General features: G+C 34.9%; 1 protein-coding gene across 1 annotated transcript in view; it reads left to right on the plus strand.

Annotated features, from left to right (window-relative positions):
• The first annotated feature begins 1,341 nt into the window (after window positions 1-1,341).
• The window catches only part of LOC138318945 (cholecystokinin receptor type A-like), a 45,292-nt gene continuing 31,496 nt past the window's right edge, over window positions 1,342-15,137 (plus strand). Inside the window, exon 1 of the mRNA XM_069261776.1 lies at window positions 1,342-1,817. The gene's annotated coding sequence lies outside the window, so the exon portion shown is untranslated. The remainder of the gene's footprint in view (window positions 1,818-15,137) is intronic.

Genomic DNA, 15,137 nt, shown 5'->3' on the forward strand with positions numbered 1-15,137 from the left:
ACCAAAGAAATAACTCATGCCATTCTAATTTAGACTCGGTAGATCTAAAATACGTCATAGGACATTTGACCTGGGGCATATTTTTAGCTCGGGCAAGACCTGCGCGAGGCCCAGTTCGTGAAAGAAGGAATATTGCCATATGTTTAAGATTTCAATTATTCGATGTATCTTTATTATTTTACAGTTCATCTGAAATTCTTGATTTCACTAATACTTAAAGATGCTCCACCGCCGACAGACGCATAAATGATAGTCATCATTTGAACACTAATTGGTGTTTAATCGTGTATATATATGTCTAATTAACACAAAAAATGGTATAAAATAATTTATTTTGCCTTTGGTGCATGCACAATCAGTATAGGATATAGTGCCACGGATTTTTGTCGGGATGCAATTAATTATTTTTCATATTTTTAATTTGAAGTAAAATTAGAAGCTCAAACTTTTCAATGGTGGTAATGGTGTAAAGCAAGGAACTTTTGTAGCTGAAGAAAAATACTAAATCGTCTGCTCGTGCTTCTGAAAGTGAAAAAAATACCATTTGTCAGCGGTCGAGCATCTTTAAAGTAAGAAAGTCAACTTCTTAATCCTGTTATGGAAAATTCCTTCAAGTATTTCAACTCTGTTAGTAACATCATCTAATTATTACTCATTTAAGGAGCATTGGTTTCAACAGTCATAGTAATCAGTTGACTTAACCTTCCGCTTCAATATATATTACGTGTTATCAAATAGGCTTCAGAGTTAGTGTTTTTAAAATAAATTAACACATACAAAATACCGTGACATTGCTGGACTCCCTAAAATCTCAAAAATAAGAATCAATGTTAATAACTGAACAATCAAAACTAGAGAAAGGTTTTAAGATCGATTGTAATCTGGAAAAACGGATTTGAAAATCATAATAAGTGTAACGAAAGTTTCAAAGAGCGATTCGATTGATTTCTAGAAAACTAACTGTGAACATGTACGCAAAACGTTGGTGACTCGAATTCTAGTATAGAGAGAGGTTCGCTCCCATCCCGGGACCCTTTAACAGTGGAAGAAAGCAATCTCGTCCTTAGAGCATCATTTATCGATAGCCCGATTCGCCTATTACATGGATATAAGGCGATGGAGGAATCACGGAGCTTAACTCCGCAGCATCAGTCTCACATACGTATATCAGAGCACTTGGCTGTACAATACGGTTATCACTGGCATCCGATGCTATCCAGCAGCAGCAGCAGCGCGCGCTGATTCCGTGTATCTGATTGGTTCTCAAAGAATCGTTTCCTTTCTGACAATATGCCTTGACAAAGTTTCGCGATCACTACTGAGTCTGAGTTCAGACAGCCCTTACGACTGGGAGAGATTCTGTCACCTAAGTCATCATCACAGCTTGTTTCTATAAACATTCCAGCGTCCTTTATGGTAACCAACATTTCATGTTTTCAATTTCAAAAGTTTTTAATTTTTGATATTTCAAGAATTCATTTCAATTTCTTTGACTCGCATTTTAAGCGATTTACGAAGTCTTTGGTGTGGAAAAACACTTGCTTCTTTGTTTGTTAATTTTAATAGAATACATTGGTTGGTGAGAGTTTTTTTTATGATCGCTTCATTTGTTGACATGTAATGAACATGATGTTTTCAATGACTTAAACGTGATTATTGGGACACCAACAACGTGCTGTACGTCCGCTACGGATCTTCAGTAATCTTTAAGAGCACGGTTATGATAATAGAAGACGTTTTACGGATATTGTGACACTATATATTTTCTTCTGTCCTGTGGGGAAAGAACACTTTAAAGGAGAATTCTATAGTGACAGGTAAGTTTGTCTACTGATATTCCCAACCTAAATGATATATATTTAAAGGTTTTTATTTCTATTTAAAAGGTCTCTATGTTCTCGAAAGTTGTCGAAAGACTGGAAAAATGTGTTGTATTATATAACATTTAAATAACTTTGAAAAACCGCTAAATTTTCGCGACATAAAATGTTCGCGTTATTTCGCGCGAGAGAGATTGAACGCAAAATAAAATTTTATAAAAGGGAAAATGAACAAACATTGTTGTCCGTAAGATTTATTGATTTATGTGAATATGTTAAAGATAAAGACGACTTGTTTTACACAAAAGTAAAGCGATTGACAGTGCTAATATACTCGGCTAATGATATTGATTCTCTCGTCAAACCAGGATACTAATCAGGTTTTCAGCTAAATCTTTTAATTGCAAAATATTTTAAAATGTGAAAGGATCAAATCAATTCCAAAACCCATATTTATCAATTCATTCGTGGAAAAGCGCATGAAACAGTGAACCTGGAAATTGGAAATACCTGTATTCAGTGCTGACTGAATACTAACGCATTTTGGTTGTTAGAGTGTGATACAAATAACTAGTAGTAGATTTAATATAGACTTGCTCGTAAATATAGGTTACTGAAGTCGACGTGACACTTAATACAATCCCAAAGGCTCATTTTACTGCTAAAGTGAATTAAATAGTTGTAGTGAAAGTGCTGAAAATTGGTCTATGAATCCTGGCACGATATCCTTCCGATTGATCCACCATCAATGTTAGACCGTTTGCCATTTGGTTATGCAATGCATCCCTTGAGAGATGCTCTGAAATGAATTATGTACACATCTAATAGGTGATGTTGAGGCAAATCATTACCCTTTACATGCCGCTAATGCTGTGTGTGCAGGCAATTTCATCCGTATAAATATATATCGATATACAGTAACAGTATCGCAACTGTTAACCCTGTCATTTAAACATTTGTTTCAAGTATCAATCCTGTCGAGTCTATCAGCCATTGATACTGTGAACCAATGTATTCTCGTGGTAACTTGATTTCGCGTTTTCTTCCTTAGCGTGTGTTCATGGTGGGTTAGTTAGCTTCGCGATTTAAACGTATACGGTTCAACTGTTCCTGTGTTTGAACAAAGAAATTCTATTTAGAGTACAGTTGCGTTCTTATTTTTTCGCAAATGCAAAACAAAACTGTTAAGTATGATGCATTTGCGCGGATAAAGCAAAATTTGATGGTTTAATACTGGAAATGTCATGTAACATAATTCAGAGCTGTACATGAATTAGCGCTTGGTGGAATTGGTTTTCAGTAGTTGCTAGGATTTGGCATCTGATTATTTACAATGTGTGATATCATATTTGTATATGATATATCATGTATATGGAATATTGTTTGTATAATTCTTAGTAAATCACAACAAAACAATAGCAAAAGTATTATCAATATATGGTAAGAAACATTTCGTACAATATCAAAATTGTGTATTTATGCAATATATTTTTGTAGTGAAATGAGATTTTTGAAATGAGATAGTTTAGAGAGTAATTTCTTTTGAAACGGTTTTTATATGACGATTTTAAATATAACGAGAAAATTGTTCTTTGTACAACTACGATTTTGACATTCTTAGGATAGCCAACAATTTTTTACATGTTATTAAGTTTATCAAGTTTTATTATTTATTTCCGAAATATCGTTAGTTTTCGCTAAAGCCTTAGAGGGTATCGACAGTATCTATGTATGCTCCTTCATTTTCCCGTACGATTCTATAATATTTATTGCTAATAATATTATATTTCGTGGAATATGCTTTCAAGCATTTATTTTATATCTAACGTTTTTGGTTATACGTAATATTCACTTTAGAATATCAACACATACCTACATGTAATTCCTAAACGGTTAACTGTCGAATTTACAACAAAAGAGATATGTTTATGATAATCGCTTTCGAGCGTGATTTTTAAATCATATATGCCTAGTTTTATATAGGAACGGCATTGATCTTTGATAAATATATCTAACTTGCTTAACATTGGTATGCCATCAACATGAATATACCGCAGTCTCCCAAAACACGCACCTCGCACAACATACACGCAACACACCGCATACATGGGAGGCCGTCCTTACATGACCATAGCTGTTAATAGGACGTTAATTAATCAAACAAACAAACAAACAAATTATTGGAAAATTAACTTGTGACTGACGAAATGACATTCGATAGACTTTGGGTAGAGTGCTCGCTCCATATGGCAAACCAAGCCCATAACATTGTATCATCTATGGTTATGATGATTCAACAAAGTGTACTAACAATCAATAGAATCTATAAAAAATATACACGAATGGTTATTCAACATTTCCAAAGCGTTCATTTTAAATACTAAATAATTATTCTGACACAATTCAAGAAGTATATCTTTATTTGTTCCATTTCAGGCTTTAAATGTCAATAGGTCACACACTTACTTATTCTTAGGATAATATTTACAAAATGTCATGAGTTAAATTATCCTTTTTATTTCATAGAAGTATATTAAAGCAAGAAATTATAAACACAAAATATTTCCTCTAGAACATGTTATTCTCACTCAACAATTCTTTCGACACATTGTTGCACAGGCAGTAAATACAAAACTTTGACAGGAAAGCTGTCATTTTGCTATGGCAACCGCGTTACTAAGGTTTTAGGGTTCAACGAACATGTCTCCGTACTGTGACGTCATTACTGCACGATGGCCTTCATTACAAATAGCTCCTAAAGAAAGAAATACATTACTTTGTATATATTTGCTATATTATTTCTTCATTTCCATGTTTTAATGTCTTTTCAGAATAGAAACATTAAAACATAATACGATTCTATTTCGGGTTTTTAGCATTGATTTACTTTCAGTTGGCATTTATAAGATGAGGAACGGGAATAGACTAATGGTATCTATTAATGAGGCACATTAATCATTATGATGACAACAATCCATACACTGTTAAGTGCTAAATATATTAGTTGGATTACATAATGGGACTGCAACGAAAATCTAAATATAGGAATGTAATATGAAATACCATAGCATTAGATTAATTTATTACACACAAATAAAATGTTTCTTTGGACGTTTATTACATTCAGTTTATCATTGTATAGCAGACCGTTCATCGTTGACAAGTTTCCATTAATAAAACATTCAGGTATTGTTCGAAGGTTCCGAGTTTGAGTCCCGCTCTGGCCGCCACATTTTCTCCTTTCCTGAAATACACTTATCTTCGCGTCGAATTCATTGCGCGTTTTCATACCTAAAGACATTTTGCGAAATGCGCTAAATTTATTTTTTGATTACAGTACGGGTCTATTTGGTCAATTAATTTCTTACCATAGGTAAAAATTAGCTTCGACCGAATTTTAGAGATCAAAGCAATAGTTTATTTGTCATTTTGCTATGGCAACCCGTTACTAAGGTTTTAGAGTTCAACGAACATGTGTCCGCACTGTGACGTCATTAATGCACAATAGTATTTATTACAAATAGCTCCTAAAGAAAGAACTACATTATTTTGCATATATTTGCGATAAAATACTTCTTCAATTTTGTGTTCGAAGGTTCTGAGTTTGAATCCCGCTCTAGCCGCCACAATTTCTCCTTTCCTGAAATATACTTGTGCGAGAAAACATGAAAAAAATGTTTTTGTACTCGTAGAAACTACAAGACATCGGCATGCCTGCAATGTTTAATTGACTTTCATAACAGTGACATGTCGATCTGATATGTTAGAATAATATGGCAAGCTTCCTGGGGTAATTTGTCCTTTTGTCTAGACAGGCAAGGGGCAATTACGTAACACAAAACACACTGGTGCATATAGGCGATGTCTCCGTATCAGGTCATGACGAAGCTAATATATACTACTCGGGTTTATTCGCATCAAATTGTCTGACATACAGTTGCTTACTCTTATCAGACCTATAAATACAAATGTATTATTATAAACACATATGGGACAAATAGTAATATTAACCGTGTAGACAAAATACACTGTCGAATTCTCAAGGCAGTCCGCCTCTTTATTTAGCAATAACATAGATTTAGCAATAGAGAATACACGAAGACAAAGAAAAACGCAATAAATCCTTCAGTGAGGGAGGCTGAAGGCAGAATCTAGCGAGGTTTTCTAGAACTTACTAAAACGCTAGAACGCTATGCTTGAAACCGGTTGAAACGACCATTATACTTATGTTGGTCAAAGGAAGTTTGTGGGGTAGGTGGATTCAACAATTGTGACTGAACTATTTCCTTTGAAAATTATTTTAGATAATTCAATTTTGCTTGTTACGAGCATTTTCATTGGCTTGAAAATTAACTATCAGTCCATAAAGGAAAAAATGGCGTCGCCGTTTGTAACGTTGCTTCAGATTGGCTGAGATGACGGCGTAATGATTCCATAGATAAAAGAGTCACAAAAGGAATTTTGATTATTGAAGAGATAATCTTTAGTAAATTGAATTATAAGGATTCATTTGAATAGATTTTTATGCTATGGAGATATAACACAAAAATATGAGTGTACTCTCATCATAAACCGCTTCTCGGTTTATTTATAGTGCACTCTGATTTTTGTGTTATATCTCCATAACATAAAAAATCTATTAAAGTTAATCCTTAGATATTTTGATAAAATAAATCACTTAAACAATTTCGGATGATAAATATAAACAATAATTCATACTAATAATTAATTTTATCATAGTTTCCCTCATACTTTGGTATCAACCGCTTATACAGAGTATATAATTGATACATATTTACCGTACACACAACTCAACAGATCCATAGCCTTACTTAACATATGCGCAGCTATATGCACGTGATTGAAACGTGGTGAACAGAGAGGGATACTTTTCAGGGTGCGCAAGGAACAAATCAAGCGCATCTTTTCGCTGAAAATCTAAGGTAAAATGCAAGCGTTTGGGGTTAAAAATAAAATTAAATAATGTGTTTCAAAAGTAGATGTTAAAGAAACGATTTTTTGATATGCGTTCGAACTTCTCAAAAAATGCGCGAAAATTTGTATCTTACAAAGATAAAGAGGTTTCAAACATGTTGACCTCTATTTAACGCAGGTAAAAAATATTTTCATCAAAAACCTTTCTTCGCATGCGACCCAATAGCTAGTTTGATGGAGAGTGTCTTCTAATGCTGTTATTCTCCTGCCTGGATACCTCTGACAGTTTCATGTTAAACAAACATCACAGATTTATTACCTCTTTTGCGTTTGTATGGATTAATTTTGAGTACTGCAAACGAACTTATCTTCGCGTCGAATTCATTGCGCGTTTTCATATATCTTACGACATATTCAAGGCAAATGAATTTTGCGCCATGCGGCAAATTTATACTGGATTACAGTACAGGTCTTTCCAGTAGATTTAACTCTGACTATAATTAAAAATAAGCTTCGACCGAATTTTAGAGACCTGAGAAATAGCTAATTTGTATTAATTTGTTATTTAAGTTCACTCGTTTCAGTATTCCCCTAAAGGTACCGATTTCCGTTTTCTCAAGGATGAAACAAAAGGTTTGCAATTAAAAATCGAATGAATTTCTGGTGAGATAAACTCGAAGCAATGTATTTGGTGTTAAAAACTAGTCTCCTCGGTCGAATATTGATTATTACATGCAACTACACCTGTACACTCATAGTATATAGTTCGTTATTCTGGTCTATGTCTTATGTAGAAAGTTGCTGAAATCCATTAATTAAGCCAAATACGAACTTTTACATAAGTCAAAAAGAAGTCATCAATACTATAATACGCTAAATCTAATGATGCATGAAGGTGATTGCATAATGTCGCTGGAGGATTGTGCAGTATCTGGAAGGTTCTCGGCATTCAAGCCGGAAATAACACGAACCCGTTACTTAGCGTCGTCTCTCATACTGTCGGCAGGGTGTAAAGATCTGACAAATCAATTCTGTGAACCGCGTATCATTGTTGGCCCCTGTGGAGCCATGGATTTTCTTTCATTTGAGCTAGAGAGGGAAAATCTCTTGTGGTGTTGGCAATGGTTTCTCGTGGGTCGTAATGGTCTTTTGATTTTGATGTGATGTCAATTATTATTAGCTTAAGTGTGTATATCAACTGATATATAAACTAATTTTAGCTGATATAAAAGTTTCATAGGATAAATTCATTGCTTTGAAGTATCAGAACGACCTAACCTAAGGTAATACCAGAAATCACATCGTACAATTTCTGGATGACCCTCAGACTATATAAAACATTTTATTCCCGCAACGTCACTAAGCGAAAGTATGAAACAACGCATGTCTTCATGGTGGATTTATAGGAAAACGGGCCGGGCCGTTCACGATGTAAATTATATATCGCGAGCCGGTGACAATATTTAAAATTTTGAGTGATAACAGCGACCTTTATGTACTCGTATTGGGATGACATTAGTTAGCGACCTTGACTCTTTGGACATAAGACCTCAATCTCTGTGGGCGTCAGAACAGCAGCGTTTTGACTTCATTAGTGACCTCTGTATATTGGAACGTAAAATGCTACTTCTATCTATTTGGGTGTCAGTGTCATCCTTTATCTATCTGGCAACAATAGCGACCTGTATCTTTTCGAATATTAGTTCGCATATCAGTTATCTAATTGGGCGCCAAAGGCGATTCTACAGTTTTTGAGGTCTGTTAATTTCCTCCATATTTGGGCGTCAGAATTGAGTGGTTACCTGTCTTTATGTTATCGTCAGTAGCGGCTTCTATCACATTTGGTGTCAGTCATGACCTATTTCCGTGATGGCGTCTGTAAAGATTTATATCTTTCGCGCCAATAGACACCTTTCTATTTGTCTTTTAGCGTTAACAGCGATTTCGTCGGATAGGGAACCCGTATCTGTTTGGACGAAAGTATTGGCATCTAGCTAGATTGTCCGAGTGTCGATTGAATTTAGGAACAGAATAGATATAATTCTTGACATACCAGCATTTGTTTCAAGAATGCGTGGCGACTATAACATACACAAGAGTTTTACTGAATTTAGTGTCTACCATTACATAGTTACAATCGCTGTCCAGTATTTCATAGCGAGACGTGCATAGCCTACATATCCATTAAAAAGGTATTTTTTTATCCCACTATTTGTTTTAATGAATTTCATCTGTAATACGGTATTTTAATAATCTAATTTGGAATTACAGTCGTTTTAAAACATTTTTTTTTATTATTTTCTGCGTGGAGGTGTATAATTATTTACATCATATCATTACGGTTACCACTATCCATAGTGTGTTAAAAAGCCCAAATTAACTGTTTCTGCCTCATTTAGAATTCTTGCCATCAATGTGTTCCTTTTCCCCTCTTTTTGAAGGTGCTAATCAATTTATTGTGTATTTTTCGTACAAGCTCTTCAATTACCCACACTGTACATAATGTCGCGTTGTAACCAATAGCCTAATTGCAGTATCATGTAACAATTCTTCGTTAATGCAGGCTTCATAATATCGGTCCTTGCTAATAGCAAATAGTGGGGGAATGTCACGTGATATGAACGTTAATTAAACTAATTGTTGCGGCACGTGAGAGAAATGGTGCAATGGTGACAAAGCTGTTTTGGCCTCTGTTGATTGTGAATCAAATTATCTGTTCTCATCATGGTACAAAATTCAATATGGCTCTTCCCTGTTAAAAAAACTAATCACTTTCATCCTTTACATTTGCAAATACAAAACAAAATTTAGCGAAAGAGTATGTTCCAGGATGATAGGAAATGGAAAGGCATGTTCCCAGAGGATGAGTGTTGTTAAAGCAATCAGAACTATATGCAGAGCGTCTCGGATTCCAGCCTACCATTATATAGTGACCACATTACGTAAGCTGTTGTTTCGTATAGAAGATACTTCCACCTGTTTAAATGGAGTTTCCTCTCAGACATAAAGTGAAGGCGAATAAGGTTTCAGCAGGGTTTCCTATATATTGGCCACTTCACTGTAGTTGATTCTTGTTCCGGAAAGGGGAATAGATCTAAAGTTAGAATTTCGTATTAACTGAATCAAGCGCTTTCAGTGGTGTGACTGATGTGGACTTCTTCGACCTTGCCGTTAATTTGAAATTGGCATTTGTAACGTTTTCTTTTAATTGGTCAATAGATGAAATTTTAATAAAAATTAATACATGTCTGAAGAATTTTCAGCAAATGCTGTGCATCAACATGATACAATATCTTAAAGTTTTAATGAAATTATTTATTAATTAAAAAGTACATTTTCCAGTCTGGAGTGCATGGAATACTTACGACAAAAAATATTCCTACGATAACGGTCTGATGTCACGCCTCTGAATGTTAATTATCCTTTGAAACCATAAACGCATAACATCAAAAATGACATGAACAGTTTCTGGGTAGAAATTTTGGTTGTTTTTTCGTGGTTACATGTACTATATTTATAGTACGAATACAAAGAGAAACATATTTTTTTTTTATATATTGGCATTTTAATTCCAAGGCGGACCCTCTAGTTCTATACATGCTTAAATTAGAAGAATTAAAATCATTTTAGTACATTTATAGTATTTCTAACTAAATCAACCCAATAAGCAAATGCAGATGTCTATCCACCCGCCAGATGTCATGAATGCCCATTGAATGGCATTTGTAGAAAATAAGTAAGGCATTTACAAACATTTTACATAAATATTTATTTTGAAAGCACGGGAATTTCAACAGTTAAAGTTGTATGGTCTATAAATTTCACTCTTTTTGTCATAGTGAAAACTGTTTTAAGTGTTATACATATTTTTTTCTCCGTCTTTCTGAGGTTTTAATCTTTCTAATTTTACCACTTTTTATAAAGTTGCAGAGAAAAATAGGCTCGAAAGATGCCGAATTATTCCGAACTCTTCCGAACATCGTCGCGTCCATCTCGAGGTATATAACACAAGAATTGTGAAACCAAGAGAAAATGTCAATGTCTTTCTTAAACAAAAAATATGTTCAACACCAGCAGACTGGATCTACTAAGAAGATAATGCTCGCACATTTGTGACACAACACATACACATGGTATTTAGTTAAAAGTTTATTTTGTACTTCCATTGTGTTTTACATATCCTTTGCATACTCCAGTTCCGACCACCTCGGACCCCCGTCCGGGGGATGTTGACTCGTGGCCTACATCCCGGAGTCTCTTTCTAAACTCTTCAAATTCCCAGTATATCTAACAACCTAACGCCTACTCCGCCACACATCTTTGTACATATATTAAAAAGGCACGTGCGGCCTAAAATACACTTATATTAATCATCTATCTGAATTGCAACATCCACCATACCCTTTCCAAACCAGTGCGTTATCATATACGCTCTCCCCCATCTGACAGACTGCCCTCACACTGACCATCCAAATCACTACTATCATCTACAGGCTGTCAGATCGCTGGCTAGTGGCTGCAGAACCCTAAACTACCGACCACAACAGATACTATGCCCATCACCTGTGTGATGCATTTTGGCTGTTATTCCTAAACCTAACCCCTTGTACTGAAGGCTCGTCATTTGAATATCTTAGTTACCCTTGCATTTCACTAATTATCAGCCCATTTTGTTACACATTACAATATTTGATACATCCAATGTTTTACGGCGATGTGTTAATTAGATGTTTCAAATATTCACCAGCATGATTTGCTCATATCAGCCATGCAGAAGGAAGACGTAATAAAAGCATGTGCACTTACGCTAGTTACCTCGCTCTCTTGTCGACGTCAGTCACGTGATACGATTCGGAAATTCCGACAAAACGATTTAAGGCGCTTTAATAAAATCCAGGAATATATGATCCCTATATTTCGGCTCTCTTATAGGCTAACATATGCTTTTGAGGAGCTCAAATTACATGCCCATGTTCAAATATCAAATGTTTAAGCGACATCTCGTTACAGGGAAATTCTCATAAAATATAACACAGATATGTCAGTAATACATTATTACTGATTTTGAAGATTCCATAGACATTGATAGAAAAAATCCTGAATTTGTTTCATGAATATATGTTACATTGCTATGTCATAGTCACATGTCCATGTTAATGGATGTCACAACAGAGATTAGCGAACATAAGCTGTTGCTTTTATACAAAAGACATACAAAATATCAATATCTTTAAAACGGAAATTGACTGATGGATCCTACCGTACAATCAAATCCCTGTTTGATTTGCCAGCAATACTGATGATGTTGAAGGAGGCAATCAAAAATAGAATTTTTTATAATTCATTATGTTTTGTTGGTGGGGTTCGTTATTTTCCGCTGTTTGGTTTATTTCAAAAAATACAGTTGAATTAAAACAGAAGAAGCGTGGGTGATCGGGTGGTGTAGTGGTTAAACCAATCGCCTTTCACCTAGCCGGCCGGGGTTCGATCCCCGGCATGGACGTGAAAAGGTTCGGGGTCACCTGCCCGATGACATGGGTTTTCTCCGGGCACTCCGGTTTCCTCCCACACTGAGACCCCTCACGCGCTTACATCCGGGCCATCGAGAGTGATTTGCATAAGTTGTATAACTTGTTTCGTAATCGATGTAAAAGAAAAGTATATATATATATAGAAGAAGCGAATGTATGTACTAAGAATAGTAATATATATCAGTAATTTGTACAAGATGACGTTGTGAATTATAAACCATTCAGTTTCAATTGCTATTCAGTCGATATGGTCACACCATTGGTGATTTAACAAGATTCGATCAAATTATGACAGAATATTTAACAGGTAGCGGGCATATCAGTCATTAATTAATAATTGATGATTGCAGTTGTTTACTGTGCAAATCGCCGTTAGCCAGATCAAAGTATTCAACGTTTACCAATTAGCTCAATTCAGAATATTGGGAAATCTGTGATGGCATCTCACTATAATTAAACTTTCATATCCCTTGATACATTTGTTAATAGGTTTGCTCTTGATAATAGTCGATATCCATGACTATTTCGTAAAATATATCATTTATATATGTATTGTAATTGTAATCAATGATTGATGTATTATTGTATTTTCGAAACATTATATTCAAAACAACAATATCAGGCAATATGAAATTTTCCCCAAAACAATATCGGATGTAATATTCCAGATAACATTAGACCTGTACAAACGTTAGTCGGCGGGATACGGCTAACAGATGTACTAAAAATGCCCAATAAGGGACATAAAACAAATGCCTACCGTCGCCTTGACAGAAAATCGAATCTTTGAGGTCATTCGGACATATGCCTCGAAGACAAAACAATAAAGATACAAATACAGGCATGGAATATGAACTATACTTAAACCGTAAAAAGATATATTACATGTGTTCAGATTTTTCTCTATTTTGATTCGCTAATACATGGTCAGGTGGGGTTCAATATATAGCATATCGACTGGGTGTTATCATTTTAGAAACATCGAGTCAATATTCCTTCTGTGACCATATTATCCAAGGTTCTTCAGGGTGACATCCTTTGACCATCGCTCTTCTTCTAATACTTCTATCACACACTTTGAATCATTTTTATCTATGTCCGAGGAAATACATATCTAAGATGAAAAATATTATCTTAGTAGAATATAAAACAATGTCTTTGCCCTCGTTCATTATTTAATTCTACTAAGGCCGCATAACACTATATGAACTACAACAAAGGCCCATTGTTTGATAAGTAATATAGTAAGTGTACATTTTACTTATAAAAAGAACAAGCAACCCATCGGAGAACGGAGGCTTAAAGAAGAATGAGCATCATGAACGCTATGAGACCAATGACCAAGCTTAAAATAAAAGCTATACAAATGTCAAAAAAACTATTTGTGATAGTTTGCTCTATAAATTATCATGTTTATTACATAAAACGTGTGATCTGAAATATCTGAAAACTGGCGATAGTCGAGGATGATGCGAATTTTTCGGAATTTTGCGTCGAAGTCTATTTAAGGTTTATCAATTCAACAAGTCGGTTAATCTTGGTTTTTGTGACGTCCCATGGAAATCTCGGTTTTTGTGACTCCTGACCCCTCCTGTAGATTTTTTTATATCCACATACAAAGACTTGCGCTGGAGGATGAAAGAAATACAGATTGTTTACATGAGTATGTCAATGGTGATCCAATACAACACGTATTTAAGTCAGAACGCTCAGAATACTTGTCATTATTCATACTGCATGGACAGTTTAGTCTTTCCGGTTGATATCGCGCGTGTCATCGACCAATCAAAATAATATCCGGTCATGCTATAGCACAAAACAAAACCAATTCCGGAAAATATTATCTGGATATGGTGGTGATTTTCCGGGATTAATATTGTCATATATGTTTGCCAAGCACCCAACAAGTGCGAAAGGGTACAGGTTAGCGTCGGTGTGCTTAGTCTACCGAGAATCAATTCCGTGACGGTGTCGCTAGTACGGAATGTGTTCCGTAGTGAAATATTTGTGAAACTAATGCATATCAAGGAAGATAGACATCTAAAATAAATTTTATTGAAATAGGGAAAACAATCAGCATTGAACAAAGAAGTGCAATGTAAACAACATTAATGCACAAACTACATTAGGTTATTCATTCTCATAAAATATTTAAAAACTTGACCAATGGAAGCCATGGCAACGCATGATTTTCATTTTGACGATTGGAATTAGATTAACGCAAAGGCTGTGCTAAAAATACACCTGCAACAATTCATTTGTGTTGTGATGAAGAGCATAGATTAGATTCGGAAAATTCAAAGCTGATCAAAGGCAAATTAACAGAAGCTTGTAAAAACACCACTCTGATAACAAAAGAGGAATTTAATATGAGAGAGAAAATAGCATTACAGAGAGAATTACCAGGACGAGATATTAGAGCACCAAGGAGGAATTCTGCAAAGATGAGAAGGAAATACTCTACATTGATTCATTTTTGTGTAGGCCTATTTTACCATTTCTATTCGTTGTATTGTACCAATCGTCATTGTTGTTTTTCGCTGCATTTTATTTTGTCCCATGTCTTCCTTACCTATTTCATCCATCTTTCTCTGGAAATAAGAAAATAGGTTCATTAATTAAAGATCCAAAGGCGGTATATCAAATGAGACCACCTATTATATAACCCTGTTTAGATTGCTGCTGTGCAAAGACTTATTTATGATTATATACATTAATTATTTTGGTATTATGGTCATTAAACACATCTTCATTAAATCATATGTGCTCAGCCCGTTGTTGACCGGATGGGGTGTGTTGCTTGGTGTCTTCGGCAGCATGCTTCAGTGATATAGCACTATAAAAAGGGCAA

The sequence above is a fragment of the Argopecten irradians genome, chromosome 1 (genome assembly GCF_041381155.1).
Source record: "Argopecten irradians isolate NY chromosome 1, Ai_NY, whole genome shotgun sequence".
NCBI lineage: Eukaryota > Metazoa > Mollusca > Bivalvia > Pectinida > Pectinidae > Argopecten > Argopecten irradians.